The following is a 16,319-nucleotide window of genomic DNA, read 5'->3' as shown; positions in this document are numbered from 1 at the left end:
AGCACTACATAGCTGAATCATTTTGTGCGCCACTTCGAGTCGCCGCTATAGCTCAGTGGTAGAGCACTGGTCATGTAAACCAGGGGCCGTGAGTTCAATCCTCACTGGTGGCAGTGCATACTTTTTTATTCACATAATTTATCTGAGTGTAATTCAAGCACTACATAGCTGAATCATTTTGTGCGCAACTTCGAGTCGCCGCTATAGCTCAGTGGTAGAGCACTGGTCTTGTAAACCAGGGGCCGTGAGTTCAATCCTCACTGGTGGCAGTGCATACTTTTTTATTCACATATTTTATCTGAGTGTAATTCAAGTACTACATAGCTGAATCATTTTGTGCGCCACTTCAAGTCGCCGCTATAGCTCAGTGGTAGAGCACTGGTCTTGTAAACCAGGGGCCGTGAGTTCAATCCTCACTGGTGACAGTGGATACTTTTTTATTCACATATTTTATCTGAGTGTAATTCAAGCACTACATAGCTGAATCATTTTGTGCGCCACTTCAAGTCGCCGCTATAGCTCAGTGGTAGAGCACTGGTCTTGTAAAGCAGGGGCCGTGAGTTCAATCCTCACTGGTGACAGTGCATACTTTTTTATTCACATATTTTATCTGAGTGTAATTCAAGCACTACATAGCTGAATCATTTTGTGCGCCACTTCGAGTCGCCGCTATAGCTCAGTGGTAGATCATTCTGCTTCCGGCAGCCGAGCTGAGCGGTCAGCAGAATCATGGGCTCCAGTGGAGCAGCGACAGCGGCCACTTCTGGCCGCGGAACCAGGCTAAACGATGATAAGGAGTACGCCTTTATTTTGCCGCAACTGCCTAAAGGTCAAGTAGTGATTAATACCGTCTTTTTGCACGGTGATGTACGTGCGAGACCGTACAAGGTGGAAGATTTCAGGGACGCCCTTTTGCCGACGGGCCTGCTGCCTGATGTGGTATGCGTAGGGGCGTACCAGATCAACCACGTCTGGGCAGTGACCTTCAACGATGCGACTGCCACAAGAAGGATGCTGGACCTTAAGGAACTTCAAGTTAAGGGACGGCGGTGCGTCATCGTTGACCCGCAGGATCAGCAGGTGAAGCTACGGCTTCACTGGCTGCTGTACGGCGTTGCCGACGAGGACGTTCGGACGGCATTCGCGGCCTTCGGCAAGGTGGAGGAGGTGAGCCGGGAGCGATGGCGCGTCGAAGGCATGGCGACGAAGACCTCAACCACCAGGACCGTCATTCTCAAATTGAAAAGCGGCATGAAAGTAGAGGACCTGCCACATCAGATACGCGTCGGCGGAGAGTTGGCCTTGGTCGTCGTGCCCGGTCGACCGATGCAGTGCCTGCGCTGCCACGGCACGGGACACGTCCGCCGTGAGTGCAGGGTCCCCCGCTGTACCTTATGCAGACGTTTCGGCCACGTCGACGCTGACTGCGTAAGATCTTATGCCACCGTAACAGGCCCAGTAACTTGCGACATTGCGGCAGAGCACGTCATGGACGTGGCCGAGGCGGAGGACGCTGCCAAAGGAACTCTAGACACGGTCTCGACAGCGACAGCCAGTGGGACGACGAGTTCGACCGTAGACAACAAGGTGGCTGAGCCTACCCTGAAGCCGAGTGGGACGGTACAGGTCGCGACCGCTATGGGCCCTTCTACGCGGAGCAGGAGTGAAGACCCGCTCGACAACGGCACCACGGCGATGCAGCAGGACGGGGCCGTCCTTGACGGTGACCGGACTTCGACTCCTGGGGCCCCAGTCAAGCGCCCTCATGACCAGACTAAGGACCGCAACGACGGTGCGACCAGCACCAGCGAAGGGCCGCCGACAAAGACACCACTTGGGAGGCGGACGAGCTTAAAACCGAAGCCGAATGTCCCACCTGAGCGAAAGCCTGCGGACAAAGTGCCGGCCGCAAACAACGCCGGGAAACCGGGAGGTCCCGGAGGCGGCTAGCCGAGGGCTAGTCGTGAACGGTAAGCACCATGCTCCGGGCCTACTTTTCTCTTTAGCTCACCATGGCTCAGATACCGTCCCTTAATATTGCCACTTTAAACGTGAGAGGGTTGGCGGCTAGTCGTAGGCAAAGTCAGGTCCTACGGTTGGTCACTGACCACGATGTCGACGTACTAGCCGTCCAGGAAACTAAGGTTGACGGGGAGGAGGAGACCGGGAGCATGGTGCGCCGTTTCACGACTAGGTATTTTGCGGTGGTAAGCCATGCGTTAGGCACGGCTGGGGGGTGCATTCTTTTTGTGAAGAAACTGCCTGGACTGGAAATTCAAAGTACCTTTTCTTGTCAGTCTGGAAGGATTGTTTTTTGCGATATTGTTTTGTGCGAATTTCAGTTCCGCATCATATGTGTATATGCACCCAATTCAGTGGAAGAGCGTGCCCGTTTCTTTTCGAGTCTTTCGCAGTATGTTCGATGCGATAAGCGCGTTATGCTGTTAGGAGACTTCAATTGTGTAATGAGCGCTAGAGACAGAGCCAATAATACCGGTGTGCGTGACAGAAGCAGTGAAGTCTTGTCAAAACTAATCAGCGAAAATGAACTCGGTGACGTTTTTGAGTGTCTGGAAGGGGGGCGTGACGTGACTTTTACACGTTTTCAGGGCAGTAGCCATGCGCGGTTGGACCGAATCTACATTTCGCTGGATACAATTCCAAGATGCCATGGCTATTCTGTAGTGCCCGTATCGTTCTCAGATCACTGTCTCGTAATATGTAATCTCGGTATAAGGAAACGAAAACATGACTTTAATTGGGAGATGTGGAAAATGAATGCCTTGTTATTAACTGATGAATCTTTTGTAAAGGCAGTACGGGATGCCATTAATGAAATACACGAAGATGCAGCTGAAACAATAGCTGAAAAGTGGGAATGCTTTAAACAAAAAGTTAAAATGAAAGCCTTAGAAAGGTCAAGCTGCCTCAAATTTGAGAGGGAATATAAAGAAAAGGGTTTGCGAACACTCCTTCAGCAGCTGATAACTCTTGAGTGCAGAGAGCCTGGTCTGTACAAAGGCGATGTGCGGAGCGTCAAGGAAAAGCTGGAACAGTTCGATAAAGAACGCTATCAAGGTGCCATCGTGCGAGCACGAGCAGATGCATTAGCGGCGGGGGAGACGCCCACGAAAAGGGCGCTTGGACTCGAGAAGGCGCACGGACGGCGAAACCATGTCGATAAGATTTTAATGAACGGGGTTGTTGTCGACGACAACGAAAGCATAGGACGCGCCTTCTTTCAGTACTACCAGTCGCTCTTTGCATTTCAGCCAGCGAATGTAGAGAGTTTCAAAGCCGATTTTCTTCAGCGGATGCCGAGGCTGGCAGATGACGCTAAAGAACGATTGGAAGGCAACATTACCGAGCACGAAGTTGAAAAGGCAATCGGCGATTTGAACTCGGGCAAGTCGCCTGGGCCTGATGGAATCTGTGCGGCGTTATATAAGGCTTTCAAAAGAGAACTGGCCCCATTGTTAGCAGATGTGTTTAATGAAGCGTATGAGAAGAAATTATTGCCCCCATCTTTTGGAAAAGCGCACACAATACTAATCCCTAAGCGTGATCAGACAGACAAACTCAGATTCGTGGCATCCTATAGACCTATATCGCTAACAAACATTGATTACAAGATCTTTATGAAGATTTTAGCTGCGAGACTTCAAGGCGTCATCAAGGAAATTGTCGGAGACCACCAAACGTGCGGCATCAAGGGGCGGTCCATTTTTTCTAACATCCATCAGATGCGGTGCGTGCTCGAATGCTGTGACATCACCGATGGTGGCGTTGCAGTTCTTCAGCTCGATTTGGAGAAAGCGTTCGATTGTGTCGCTCACGTTATTTTGTTTGCCATCTTGGATCATGTTAATGTCGGTTCCATCATCAGTGAGGGCGTGGCCTTGGCGTACCAGAATTGCACAACAAGACTAATTGTCAATAAGTCTCTGGGGGCCCCCATTAACATCATGCGTTCAGTACGCCAAGGCTGTCCCCTCAGTCCGCTTTTATTTGCCATCTACATAGAAGCAATGTGCGTAGTAATAAACGGAAATGAAAAAATACGTGGTTTCAGATTAGCAGCGACGGAGGTGAAGTTGCTCGCGTACGCAGATGACATTGCAGTGTGTTGCACAGACAAACCAAGTGTAACGGAAACAGTATCGGTTGTGAAACATTTCTGTGATGTCACAGGTAGTAGAATAAATTGGGGCAAATCCCTAGGCCTGTGGCACGGGAAATGGGTGTCTGCACCGGACAACTTCGCGAACCTCAACTGGGTCAAAACGCCGACGAGGTATCTGGGTGTTCCTCTCAATAGCTACAATAGTAGCGATGAATATTGGAGGAGCCAAGCCAATGAAATGAAAGAAAAGGCGGACAGATGGAAGGGTGCGAAGCTGTCTATTTTTGCGAGGGCGACAGTATGTAATATGTTTTTTGTCACCAAGTTATATTATGTCATGCAAGCGTTGTATTGCTCGAGAGCAAATGTGCAAAGGCTGCACAGAGTGTTTGCTGTTTTCATCTGGGGGTCAACATGGGAAAGGTGCAGCAGAACAAATTTGTTTAGAAGAGTGAAGGACGGGGGTGTGGGTTTGGTTCACCTTTTTGTTAGACAACTTGTAAACCGATTCTTGTTTTTTCGCGATGTGCGCCAACCTTTTCTGCGCACCGTATGCCAGCTCAGGTTGAGCGGCGCTTTGCCGGCACATGTTGTTAGTACGGCAAGCGTTACCGGATCACTTCGTGGCTACTTTAAGGAAGTCGTCGACAGCGTAAGATTTCTTTCTGTACGATTTTCAATGGATTACCTTTGCGAAGTGAACAGGAAAAGATTGTATAAAGATGTGTGTGATATTGTTTTCCCAGTGCCGTTATACAGAGCCATTTACAGTGGAGGGCCAGGACTTGATGTGCTTAAACGGGTAAAACGCATGGAGGTGCCACCAGGAGTAAAAACATTCTTTTTTAAGCTTCACACCGGAACGCTCTCCGTGAAGACTTTCATGGAAGAGCGAGGATGTATCGTACCATGGGGAACCCATTGCTTGATCTGCAAAAAGCAGGAAACCATAGATCACGTTTTCTTGGAATGTTGGGAGGGCTTTTTTTTCTGGGACGTGCTAAAGCGAACCCTGAAAAAAGAGCTACCCGTGGACCCTCAAGGTATAAGGTATCTGACAATTAAGGATGATGACGGGGTGCCATATGATTTTATTATGTTAAACGCTCTCCACTGTATATGGCGGGCTCGTATGGCAGGGTACTATTGTGATCCTGACGCTAGGCCCGCGCGCGTTTACTTCAGAGAATGTATATCACGATTTATAGAAATACAGAAAATGCAACAATGTGTTCCGGAATGGCTGTGGAGGCTAGAACCTCTGACAGCCATGAAGGAATTTTAAGTTGACAACGCCTGTCCAATAGGGACAGACGGCTTATGTTGTACGGTGTGACTCTTTTCTTTCTTTTTTTGTTTGTATTGCAATTGTAATACTGTAATATGTGGAAACTGCACGTTCTGCGGAAAACCGGTAATAAATAAAAAAAAATAGCTCAGTGGTAGAGCACTGGTCTTGTAAACCAGGGGCCGTGAGTTCAATCCTCACAGCTGACAGTGCATACTTTTTTATTCACATATTTTATCTGAGTGTAATTCAAACACTACATACCTGAATCATTTTGTGCGCCACTTCGAGTCGCCGCTATAGCTCAGTGGTAGAGCACTGGTCTTGTAAACCCGGGGCAGTGAGTTAAATCCTCACTGGTGACAGTGCATACTTTTTTATTCACATATTTTATCTGAGTGTAATTCAAGCACTACATAGCTGAATCATTTTGTGCGCCACTTCTAGTCGCCGCTTAGCTCAGTGGTAGAGCACTGGTCTTGTAAACCAGGGGTCGTGAGTTCGATCCTCACTGGTGGCAGTGCATAATTTTTAATTAACATATTTTATCTGAGTGTAATTCAAGCACTACATAGCTGAATCATTTTGTGCGCAACTTCAAGTCGCCGCTATAGCTCAGATTCTACTTCCGGCTACCGTACGGTGCGGACGCGGAATGTTTTGCTCCTCAGGGGCGGATTCAGCGGCCCAGCTGGGTCGCGGCATCAGGTTGAACGATACGACATCACAGGAATACCAGATCATTTTACCGCAGTTGCCTTCATGTATGACCGTTACGACTACTGTTTTTTTGCACGCTGATGTAAAGACAAGGCCATACCGTGTCGAACATTTCCGAGATGCTTTAGACCATCTGCAGCTCATGCCGGAAGTTGTGGCCCTAGGGGCGCGTCAAATGAATCACGTCTGGGCGATAAAATTTAAAGACGGAAAAGCCAAGCAGAAGATTTTGACAGCCCCAGCCCTCAGTGTTAAGAAGCAGCGGTGTGTTGTGATAGAACCCTGTAACCAAGACGTCAGGATAAAGCTGTATTGGCTTCTGCACACCACACCCGACGAAGACGTGAGAACTGTACTGGCACACTACGGCGCTAACAGCGATGTATCGAGGGAGAAGTGCGTGTGGCAGGCTATAAAGACAAGGGTTCCCACACGCGTCTAGTATCCCTGCGCCTGAAGGCTGGCTACACCGTGGAAGAACCGCCACACCAGCTCCGCGTCGGCGAAGACCGTGCACTAGTGCATGTACCAGGGAGACCGCCGCTCTGCCTCCGGCGCCACGGCACGGGTCACATACGGCGCGAGTGCCGAGTTCCACGATGCGGGCTCTGCCGTCGCTATGGCCATGACGATACCCAGTGTGTGCGTAGCTACGCAAACGTAACAGGGTCCGGTAGAAATGACACTGTGAATGAACACCTCATGGATCAGGTCGATGCGGAGGAAACAACCAGCGGAGGTGGGGTTGCATCAAGCTCTGGCGGCAAGCTATTAACGCAACCCTCCTTTGAAAACGCTGAAGGAAAGGACGACAACCAGGACAGCAAAGCCAACGAGCTACAAGAAACAGCAGAAGATGATAAAATCTCGGACAACACAAGCGTTCCTGCGACCGTCATGGAAACCCATGAGTTAGAACTTAACAAGGAAGACGCCGACAAAGACGGAGGCAAAAGCGGCACTTCAGCTGTCTCAAAGAGGCCGCGTGAAGGGAATGAAGACGTCGGCAAGCGAGGCGAACACTGCACTGGCGAGCCAGTCCTGAAGACACCAGTCATCAGAAGTTCGTTTAAAGTAAAACCCAACGTGCCGCCAGACAAAAGGACCACACCGACAGTGACCCCGCGTTAGCGGGGTTGCTGACCGGAATAACACTTGATGGTTGAACTGGGTCGGACGAGCAGCGCTGTGTGTCAGCAATGTGTGCCGCCAAGGAACACGCTTCGGCCTCGTTTCACACAGCAAGGCCACCTCTTACAGAGCGGCGTGAGACTGTGAGTCTGAGTCCCAGAATCATGAATCTATCGCACTGCGGTCGGCTTGACCCCTCACATTCAATGTCCTTTAAATTACCGTCAGCGCTTCGGATAGGTATTCTGAATGTAAGAGGGCTAACGGCAAGAAAGCGACAAGTACAGTTAAAGCGTCTGTTAATTGAAAATGATATCGACATCTTAGCGTTACAAGAATCAAAAATTGAGAGCGAGGAGCAGGCTGACCGCATGGTTGATAATTATAAAGCAAATTTTAATGTCTGTGTATGCCATGCCATCGGAAAGTCGGGAGGATGTGTAATGTTTTTAAAATGGTATATTGGTATTATGGAAGAAAGTGTCACAACTTCTCAAGATGGCAGACTAGCACTTTGTGATTTTTCTTTTCATGGAAAGAAATGGCGAATTATTTGTGTATGCGCATCTAATACATGTTCTGACAGAAAATGTTTTTTTGATTACGTAGCAAATTTTTTAAAGTGTGACAAAATTGTCGCGTTACTTGGTGACTTCAATTGCGTTTGCATGCCTGAAGACACGGTTAGTAATAATCCAGTTCGTGACAAGAGTGCGCTGCAGCTTCGAGCTTTAACAGAGGACTGTGACCTTGTGGACGTTGGTGATTTTCTTGGCGGAAACCATGCGCAGTTCACACACTTTCAGCTTCAAAGCCACGCAAGGTTAGATAGCGTGTACATTTCGCAATGTATCTTGGCCTTTTGTAGCAACTACATAGTGAAACACGTTAGCTTTAGTGACCAATGTCTTGTGATGTTCCAAGTAGGGAATAAAAGAAAAACAAGTGCGTTTAATTGGGATCTTTGGAAGTTAAATGAAAACCTTTTGAAAGACGAAGCGTTTGTTAAACTGGTGAGCCAAAAGTGCAAAGAAGCTCTGTTTAATGATACCACAAGCTTTACCGCGGTTTGGGAGAATTTTAAAACCGAAGTAAAAATGTGCGCAATTGAGAGGTCAAGCATCCTACGATATAAAGAAAAACAAAAAGAAAACGAACTACAAGCCACACTGGACTATCTTTTAAATGCCGATAGCACGATACCCGGATTGTTCAGAAAAGAAATTAAAGAAGTGAAAAGACAGATGGAATCCATCGCTGAGGAAAGATATAAAGGCGCCGTGGTAAGGGCACGTGCGGAATGGATTTTGGTGGGAGAAACACCCACCAAACGCGCGCTAGCTGAAGAAAAGAGGTATGCTACCAAAAAGGAGATAGAAGAAATACGCTATCGTGGCACGGTTTCATCAGACCAGAAGATTATTGAACTGGCTTTCCTTGAACGGTATCGGAGCTTGTTGGGGAGCGAAGCAGAAGTGCAAGATCCTTTTGTAAAACATTTTCTGTCACTTATGCCCAAACTGGATGAGGACGTTAAAATTGGTCTTGAAAGGCCAATAGCAATAGAAGAAATTCAGAAAGCGATTGATGACCTCAGTAACGGCAAGACACCTGGACCAGATGGCATCGGGACTGCCTTTTATAAGTTTTTCAAAACAGAAATTTCAGAAATGCTTCACCGTACCATAACGGAGGCATATGACGTCAAACAAATGCCCATGTCTTTTAGGAAAAGCCATATTATACTTATACCGAAAACTGAAGACCCCGAAAGATTGCAGTCGGTAGAAAATTATAGGCCAATAAGTCTAACAAATGTTGATTACAAAGTGTATATGAAGGTTATTGCAAAAAGACTTCAAACGGTAATTACCGATATTGTTGGTGCACACCAAACATGTGGAATAAGAGGAAGAAGTATCTTTAGCAATATTCATACGGCAAGAACAATTTTAGAGTGCTGTGATGCGTCATGTGGCCGTATAGCCATTATTCAGTTAGATTTGGAGAAAGCATTTGACAGGGTGTGTCATAACATACTTTTTGCATTGCTGGATTACGTAAATGTAGGAGCGGTAATAAGAGATGGTGTGAAAATGGCATACAATCATTGCCAGGCTAAAATCGTAATTAACAGGAAACTCAGCGAAGATATAGACGTGCGTTCTAGCGTCCGTCAAGGATGTCCCGCATCAGCCTTGTTGTTTGCTATTTACTTAGAGCCCTTTTGTTTAAGAGTGTTGAGCAATGAAAAAATAACGGGTTATCAGTTTTTATCGCATGAAATAAAAGTTTTGGCCTATGCAGACGACATCGCGATTTTGTGTGAAAATAAAGAGAGCATACAAGAGGCAGTCAGTGACGCAAGAGCTTTCTGTAGACTCACTGGAAGTGCCATCAGTTGGAAAAAGTGTCTCGGGTTTTGGCATGGGGAGTGGGATTCTAGGCCAGAACAGCTTGAAGGTATCACCTTTACCACTTCTCCGTCCGTGATCGTGGTGTTATCAGGAAAACACCGAACACTGGACTGATCAAGTGGAACACGTTAGGGCACAGACAACAAAGTGGGGCGGATGCGATCTGTCGATATTTGCGCGCGCAACAGTTTGCAATGTGTTTCCCGTGGCGAAAATTTTTTATATGCTGCAGGTGCTATGCATGTCGCGAACGTGTGTGCAAAAGGTCCATAGAATTTTTGCTATCTTTCTCTGGAGATCGACTTGGGAGAGGACCGGCAGAATAAATCTCTTTCATTCTGTCAAGAAAGGCGGGCTTGGCCTTTCGCACTTATTTCTTAAGCAACTTGTTTCGCGATATTTTTTCTTGCGTGATCAAAGTGAAGGCTTTCTACGTACGGTCATGCAAGTGCGCCTGCGTGATGCACTACCACAGTACATTGTATCCTCCTTTTGTGCACCGCATGTAGCGGCAAAAGGATTTTTGAAAGTTGTTTATGCTGCTCGTTTTCTTGAAGTGCATTTTTCTAGGGATTATTTGTCATCAGTAAGCAAAAAACAACTGTATAAGGATTTAGTTGATGAGCTATGCCCTGTACCTTTATATCGTGCAAAATATGCATTAGGACCCGAACGGGATGTACTGAAACGTGTTAAAAAAATGCCTACTAGAGCGCCAACTAAAACATTTTTCTTCTTACTGCACAGTGGCACGCTCCCTGTTAAACCATGGTTAAAAGAAAAAGATATCTATCTGCCTTGGGGTGTAAATTGTATGATATGTAACAAGCCAGAAACAATTGAACATATTTTCTTAGATTGCTCCGATTCAATTTTCTTGTGGGACGTCCTACAGAGGACGCTTAAAAAGGATTTTCCGCTAACGCCATTCGGAATTCGGTTCTTGCCATTTGCGCGAACAGGGGACGTACCATATGATGTTATAATGTTGGTTAAGATGCACAGTGTCTGGAAAACAAGAATGGATTTCAGACACGAGCATGTGGATGCCAAGCCAGCCAAGATATGTTTTGCTGAAAATATTTCATATGTTAGAGATGTGTTAAAGGCTCTTAACGAGCTACCTGAATGGTTGCCCATAATGGAAAAGTTATTGGAGCTTAAACCTTACTAACCAAGCTACACGGGATGAGCTGAATGTCCCGTTTTTAGTATGTATCGACATGTGTCCACTTATGTTGAATTCAGAGTTTCCGAATTCTTGTGTGACGTGTAATTGACGAAATCCAGAAATAAAAAAAAAAGCCGCTATAGCTCAGTGGTAGAGCACTGGTCTTGTAAACCAGGGGCCGTGAGTTCAATCCTCACTGGTGGCAGTGCATACTTTTTTATTCACGTATTTTATCTGAGTGTAATTCAAGCACTACATAGCTGAATCATTTTGTGCGCCAATTCGAGGCGCCGCTATAGCTCAGTGGATTCGGCTTCCGGCAGCCGAGCTGAGCGGTCAGCAGTATCATGGGCTCCAGTGGAGCAGCGACAGCGGCCACTTCTGGCCTCGGATCCAGGCTAAACGACGATAAGAATTATGCCTTTATTTTGCCGCAACTGCCTAAAGGACAAGTGGTTATTAACACCGTCTTTTTGCACGGTGATGTTCGCGCCAGACCTTATAAGGTGGAAGCTTTCCGAGACGCCCTTCTGCCGACGGGCCTGCTGCCTGAGGTGGTATGCATAGGGGCGTACCAGATCAACCATGTCTGGGCAGTGACGCTCAGCGATGCGACTGCCACAAAGATGCTTCTGGACCTTAAGGAACTTCAAGTTAAGGGAAGACGGTGCGTCATCGTCGACCCGCAGGATCAGCAGGTGAAGCTAACACTTCATTGGCTGCTGTACGGCGTTGCCGACGAGGACGTTCGGACGGCATTCGCGTCTTTCGGCAAGGTGGCGGAGGTGAGCCGGGAGCGGTGGCGCGTCGAAGGCATGGCAACGAAGACCTCAACCACCAGGACCGTCATTCTCAAATTGAAAAGCGGCATGAAAGTGGAGGACCTGCCACATCAGATACGTGTCGGCGGCGAGTTGGCCTTGGTCGTCGTACCCGGTCGACCGATGCAGTGCCTGCGCTGCCACGGCACGGGACACGTCCGCCGTGAGTGCAGAGTCCCACGTTGTTCACTATGCAGACGTTTCGGCCACGTCGACGCTGACTGCGTGAGATCTTATGCCACCGTAACAGGCCCAGTAGCTAGTGACGTTGCGGCAGAGCACGTCATGGACGTGGCCGAGGCGGAGGACGCTGCTAAAGGAACTCTAGACACGGTCCCGGCAGCGACAGCCAGTGGGACGACGAGTTCGGCCGTAGATAGCAAGGTGGCTGAGACTACCCTGAAGCCGAGTGGGACGGTACAGGTCGCGACCGCTATGGGCCCGTATACGCGGAACAGTAGTGAAGACCAGTTCGACAACGGCACGACGGCGATGCAGCAGGACGGGGCCGTCCTTGACGGCGACCGGACTGCGACTCCCGGTGCCCCAGTCAAGCGCCCCCATGACAAGACTAAGGACCGCAACGACGGTGCGATCAGCACCAGCGAAGGGCCGCCGACAAAGACACCTCTTGGGAGGCGGACGAGCTTGAAACCGAAGCCGAATGTCCCACCTGAGAGAAAGCCTGCGGACAATGTGCAGTCCACAAGCAACGCCGGGAAACCGGGAGGTCCCGGAGGTGGCTAGCCGAGGGCTAGTCGTGAACGGTAAGCACCATGCTCCGGGCCTACTTTTCTCTATAGCTCAACATGGCTCAGATACCATCCCTTAATATTGCCACTTTAAACGTGAGAGGGTTGGCGGCTAGTCGTAGGCAAAGTCAGGTCCTACGGTTAGTCACTGACCACGATGTCGACATACTAGCCGTCCAGGAAACTAAGGTTGAGGGGGAGGAGGAGACCGGGAGCATGGTGCGCCGTTTCACGACTAGGTATTTTGCGGTGGTAAGCAATGCGTTAGGCACGGCTGGGGGGTGCATTCTTTTTGTTTAGAAACTGCCTGGACTGTAGATTCTAAGTACCTCTTCTTGTCAGTCTGGAAGGATTGTTTTTTGCGATATTGTTTTGTGCGAGTTTCAGTTCCGCGTCATATGCGTATATGCACCCAATTCAGTGGAAGAGCGTGCCCGCTTCTTTTCGAACCTTTCGCAGTATGTTCGATGCGATAAGCGCGTTATGCTGTTGGGAGACTTTAATTGTGTATTGAGCGCTAGAGACAGAGCCAATAATGCCGGTGTGCGTGACAGAAGCAGGGAAGTCTTGTCAAAACTAATCAGTGAAAATGAACTCGATCACGTTTTTGAGTGTCTGGAAGGAGGGCGTGGCGTGACTTTTACACGTTTTCAGGGCAGTAGCCATGTGCGGTTGGACCGAATCTACATTTCGCTGGATACAATTCCAAGAGGCCACGGTTATTCTGTAGTGCCCGTATCGTTCTCAGATCATTGTCTCGTAATATGTAATGTCGGTATAGGGAAACGCAAACATGAGCTTAATTGGGAGATGTGGAAAATGAATGCCTTGTTATTAAATGATGAATCTTTTGTAAAGGCAGTACGGGATGCCATTAATGAAATACGCAGAGATGGAGCTGAAACAATAGCTGAAAAGTGGGAATGTTTTAAGCAAAAAGTTAAAATGAAAGCCCTAGAAAGGTCAAGCTGCCTCAAATTTGAGAGGGAATATAAAGAAAGGGGCTTGCGAACACTACTTGAGCAGCTGATAACGCTTGAGTGCAGCGAGCCTGGTCTGTACAAAGACGATGTGCGGAGCGTCAAGGAAAAGCTTGAACAGTTCGATAGAGAACGTTATCAAGGTGCCATCGTGCGAGCACGAGCAGATGCATTAGCGGCGGGGGAGACGCCCACAAAAAGGGCGCTTGGACTCGAGAAGGCGCATGGACGGCGAAACCATGTCGATAAGATTTTAATGAACGGGGTTGTTGTTGAGGACAACGAAAGCATAGGACGCGCCTTCTTTCAGTACTACCAGTCGCTCTTTGCTTTTCAGGCAGCGAGTGTAGAGAGTTTCAAAGCCGATTTTCTTCAGCGGATGCCGAGACTGGGAGATGACGCTAAAGAACGATTAGAAGGCAACATTACCGAGAACGAAGTTGAAAAGGCAATCTGCGATTTGAACTCGGGCAAGTCGCCTGGGCCTGATGGATTCTGTGCGGGGTTATATAAGGGTTTCAAAAGAGAACTGGCCCCATTGTTAGCAGATGTATTTAATTACGCGTACGAGAAGAAATTATTGCCCCTATCTTGTGGAAAAGCGCACACAATACTAATCCCTAAGAGTGATCAAACAGACAAACTCAGATTCGTGTCATCTTATAGACCTATATCACTAACAAACATTGATTACAAGATCTTTATGAAGATTTTAGCTGCGAGAATCATTTTGTGCGCCACTTCGAGTCGCCGCTATAGCTCAGTGGTAGAGCACGGGTCTTGTAAACCAGGGGCCGTGAGTTCAATCCCTACTGGTGGCACTGCATACTTTTTCTATTCACCTATATTATCTGAGTGTAATGCAAGCGCTACATAGCTGAACCATTTTCTGCGCCACTTCGAGTCGCCGCTATAGCTCAGTGGGAGTCTGCTTCCGGCCACCAAGCGTGACGGACGTATGGTGACGGGCTCCGTTGCAGTGGCTTCAGCGGCCAGTTCTGGCCGCGGTAACAGGGCTATGGAAATAGAAAACGACTACCAGGTTGTTCTTCCAAGTCTCCCAACCGGGCGTTTAGGTTTAAATACTGTTATTTGCGCGCGGATGCCAGGGCCCACCCTAACCGGTGGAAGATTTTCGAGACGCGTTGGCTAGGCAATCGCTTCTCTCGGAGGTTATCGCCCTGGGGGCGTATCGAATCAACCATGTCTGCGCCATCACGCTGAAGTATGCGGATGACATTAAGAAGATTGCAGGTGTTGGTGAGCTGCGCGTCAAAGAACGCCGCTGCATGGTTATTGACCCGGAGAACCAGGACGTACGTCTCAAGCTCCATTGGCTGCTTCACACCGTGTCGGATGAGGGCGTGCGTGTCGGGCTCGCACCGTACGGAAAGGTCTCCAAAGTAGCCCGAGAGCGCTGGCGTGTGCATGGCGTGTCATAGGGCACGCTGAAATTGAAATTTGGCGTTAAACTGGATGACTTGCCGCACCAGCTTAACGTTGGGGGTGAGTTGGCACTCGTCGTTGTGCCTGGAAGGCCTCCGTTATGTCTTCGCTGCCGAGGTACGGGACACATTCATGAACATTCCTCGGAGCATTTCATGGATGAGGCGGACGCAGAAGAGGCAGCGAGGACAACTGGAAAAATGGGGGCGAAAGGTGGGCCTTCGTTTACGCCTCTGGTTACGCAGAAGACAACGACAACGTTGACGTCTCCTGCAGTGGTGGCATCTCAGCTAGCGCAGCGTGGCCCTGAAAGCGACAGCGGTCACAGTGCGTTGGCCGATACGAACGCTTCGCTGAAAATCCCGGACTGCGTGGAGCCTCGCATTGCCGACACCATGGACGCCGACGATGAAGCCGCTGCCCTAATCGCTGAAAAACGATCCCGCGAAGAGAGCGCCAGTTTGAACCTGCAGCCTTGTGGTAGTAGCAGTGGGGAGCCGCCTCCAAAAACGACAGGAAGTCGATGTTCGTCGTCGAAGTCACGGCCAAACCTTTTGCCCGAGTGACGGCAGGCAGGTAAACGGCCTCCGTATTTTTTGCTGTGTTCTGTGGAATGTCAGCGTTGGTTGTGTATCGACCGACACACTGTTTTTGGCTGACTTTTCGAGTTTACTCGCATGCCAAGTGGGGGATGCGACGAGGAAGTGCCGCAGACCACGTCGAGACAAACACCGGACAACCCTTTGGGTGGCCTGACAGGCCCCCCGAACATTATTGCGGAACATCAGTCGAGAGAATCACATGGTCGACCGAGGTAGGCACCATGCGGATCAAGCCCCTTTTTATTACGTAAACGTATGGTAGTTGAGCTAACAGCCCCATTGCGTGTAGCAACATTGAATGTTAGAGGGCTGGGAGCACCAAGGCGGCAATGTCAGCTTAATCGCCTGTTTATCCATAATGATCTTGACCTAATAGCGGTGCAAGAATCAAAGATAGAGTCGCAAGGACAAGCTGACCACATGTTGCCCCCTTTCCGCGCCAAATTTGAAGTGTGTGTGTGTCACTCCGTTGGGACATTGGGTGGATGCCTTATCTTCATTCGCAACACATTAGGTATAAGTGTGGAGTCTGTATTTGCATGTGAAAGTGGCCGCCTCTTGGTTGTTGATTTTTCTTTTTCAAGCTTACACTGGCGCAATGTATGTGTTTATGCCCTCAATGTTGAAAGTAAACGTAAATGTTTTTTTTTATTCCATTGAACCGTACTTGAGTTGTGACAAGGTGTTGCTTGTATTGGAAGACTTTAACTGCGTATGCGCTGCTACTGACCGAGTGAAGTGTAGACCAGTGAGGCACAAGTGCGCGGAACTGCTGACTGAATTTGTGCACGAATATTTTTCAGAGGACGCTGGAAGTGTGTTTTCGGGTGGAACACGGCCTGATTACACACACTTTCAACGCGGCAGT

At 48.7% G+C, this 16,319-nt stretch overlaps 8 non-coding genes across 8 annotated transcripts; all 8 read left to right on the top strand.

Annotated features, from left to right (window-relative positions):
* The first annotated feature begins 41 nt into the window (after window positions 1-41).
* Window positions 42-113, top strand: TRNAT-UGU (transfer RNA threonine (anticodon UGU)). Its single transcript has one exon. It is a non-coding gene; the product is annotated as a tRNA-Thr (tRNA).
* Window positions 114-197: 84 nt separating this feature from the next.
* On the top strand, window positions 198-269 carry TRNAT-UGU (transfer RNA threonine (anticodon UGU)). The gene has a single exon. It is a non-coding gene; the product is annotated as a tRNA-Thr (tRNA).
* An 84-nt stretch (window positions 270-353) lies between these two features.
* On the top strand, window positions 354-425 carry TRNAT-UGU (transfer RNA threonine (anticodon UGU)). Its single transcript has one exon. It is a non-coding gene; the product is annotated as a tRNA-Thr (tRNA).
* An 84-nt stretch (window positions 426-509) lies between these two features.
* TRNAT-UGU (transfer RNA threonine (anticodon UGU)) lies at window positions 510-581 on the top strand. Its single transcript has one exon. It is a non-coding gene; the product is annotated as a tRNA-Thr (tRNA).
* A 5,123-nt stretch (window positions 582-5,704) lies between these two features.
* TRNAT-UGU (transfer RNA threonine (anticodon UGU)) lies at window positions 5,705-5,776 on the top strand. Its single transcript has one exon. It is a non-coding gene; the product is annotated as a tRNA-Thr (tRNA).
* Window positions 5,777-5,857: 81 nt separating this feature from the next.
* On the top strand, window positions 5,858-5,931 carry TRNAT-UGU (transfer RNA threonine (anticodon UGU)). The gene has a single exon. It is a non-coding gene; the product is annotated as a tRNA-Thr (tRNA).
* Window positions 5,932-10,983: 5,052 nt separating this feature from the next.
* Window positions 10,984-11,055, top strand: TRNAT-UGU (transfer RNA threonine (anticodon UGU)). Its single transcript has one exon. It is a non-coding gene; the product is annotated as a tRNA-Thr (tRNA).
* Window positions 11,056-14,152: 3,097 nt separating this feature from the next.
* Window positions 14,153-14,224, top strand: TRNAT-UGU (transfer RNA threonine (anticodon UGU)). The gene has a single exon. It is a non-coding gene; the product is annotated as a tRNA-Thr (tRNA).
* Window positions 14,225-16,319: the final 2,095 nt, after the last annotated feature.

This window comes from Dermacentor albipictus, chromosome 7, assembly GCF_038994185.2.
Source record: "Dermacentor albipictus isolate Rhodes 1998 colony chromosome 7, USDA_Dalb.pri_finalv2, whole genome shotgun sequence".
NCBI classification, from domain to species: domain Eukaryota; kingdom Metazoa; phylum Arthropoda; class Arachnida; order Ixodida; family Ixodidae; genus Dermacentor; species Dermacentor albipictus.
Note: the sequence above shows the minus strand (reverse complement) of the source record. Positions and strands in the feature narration are given on the sequence as shown.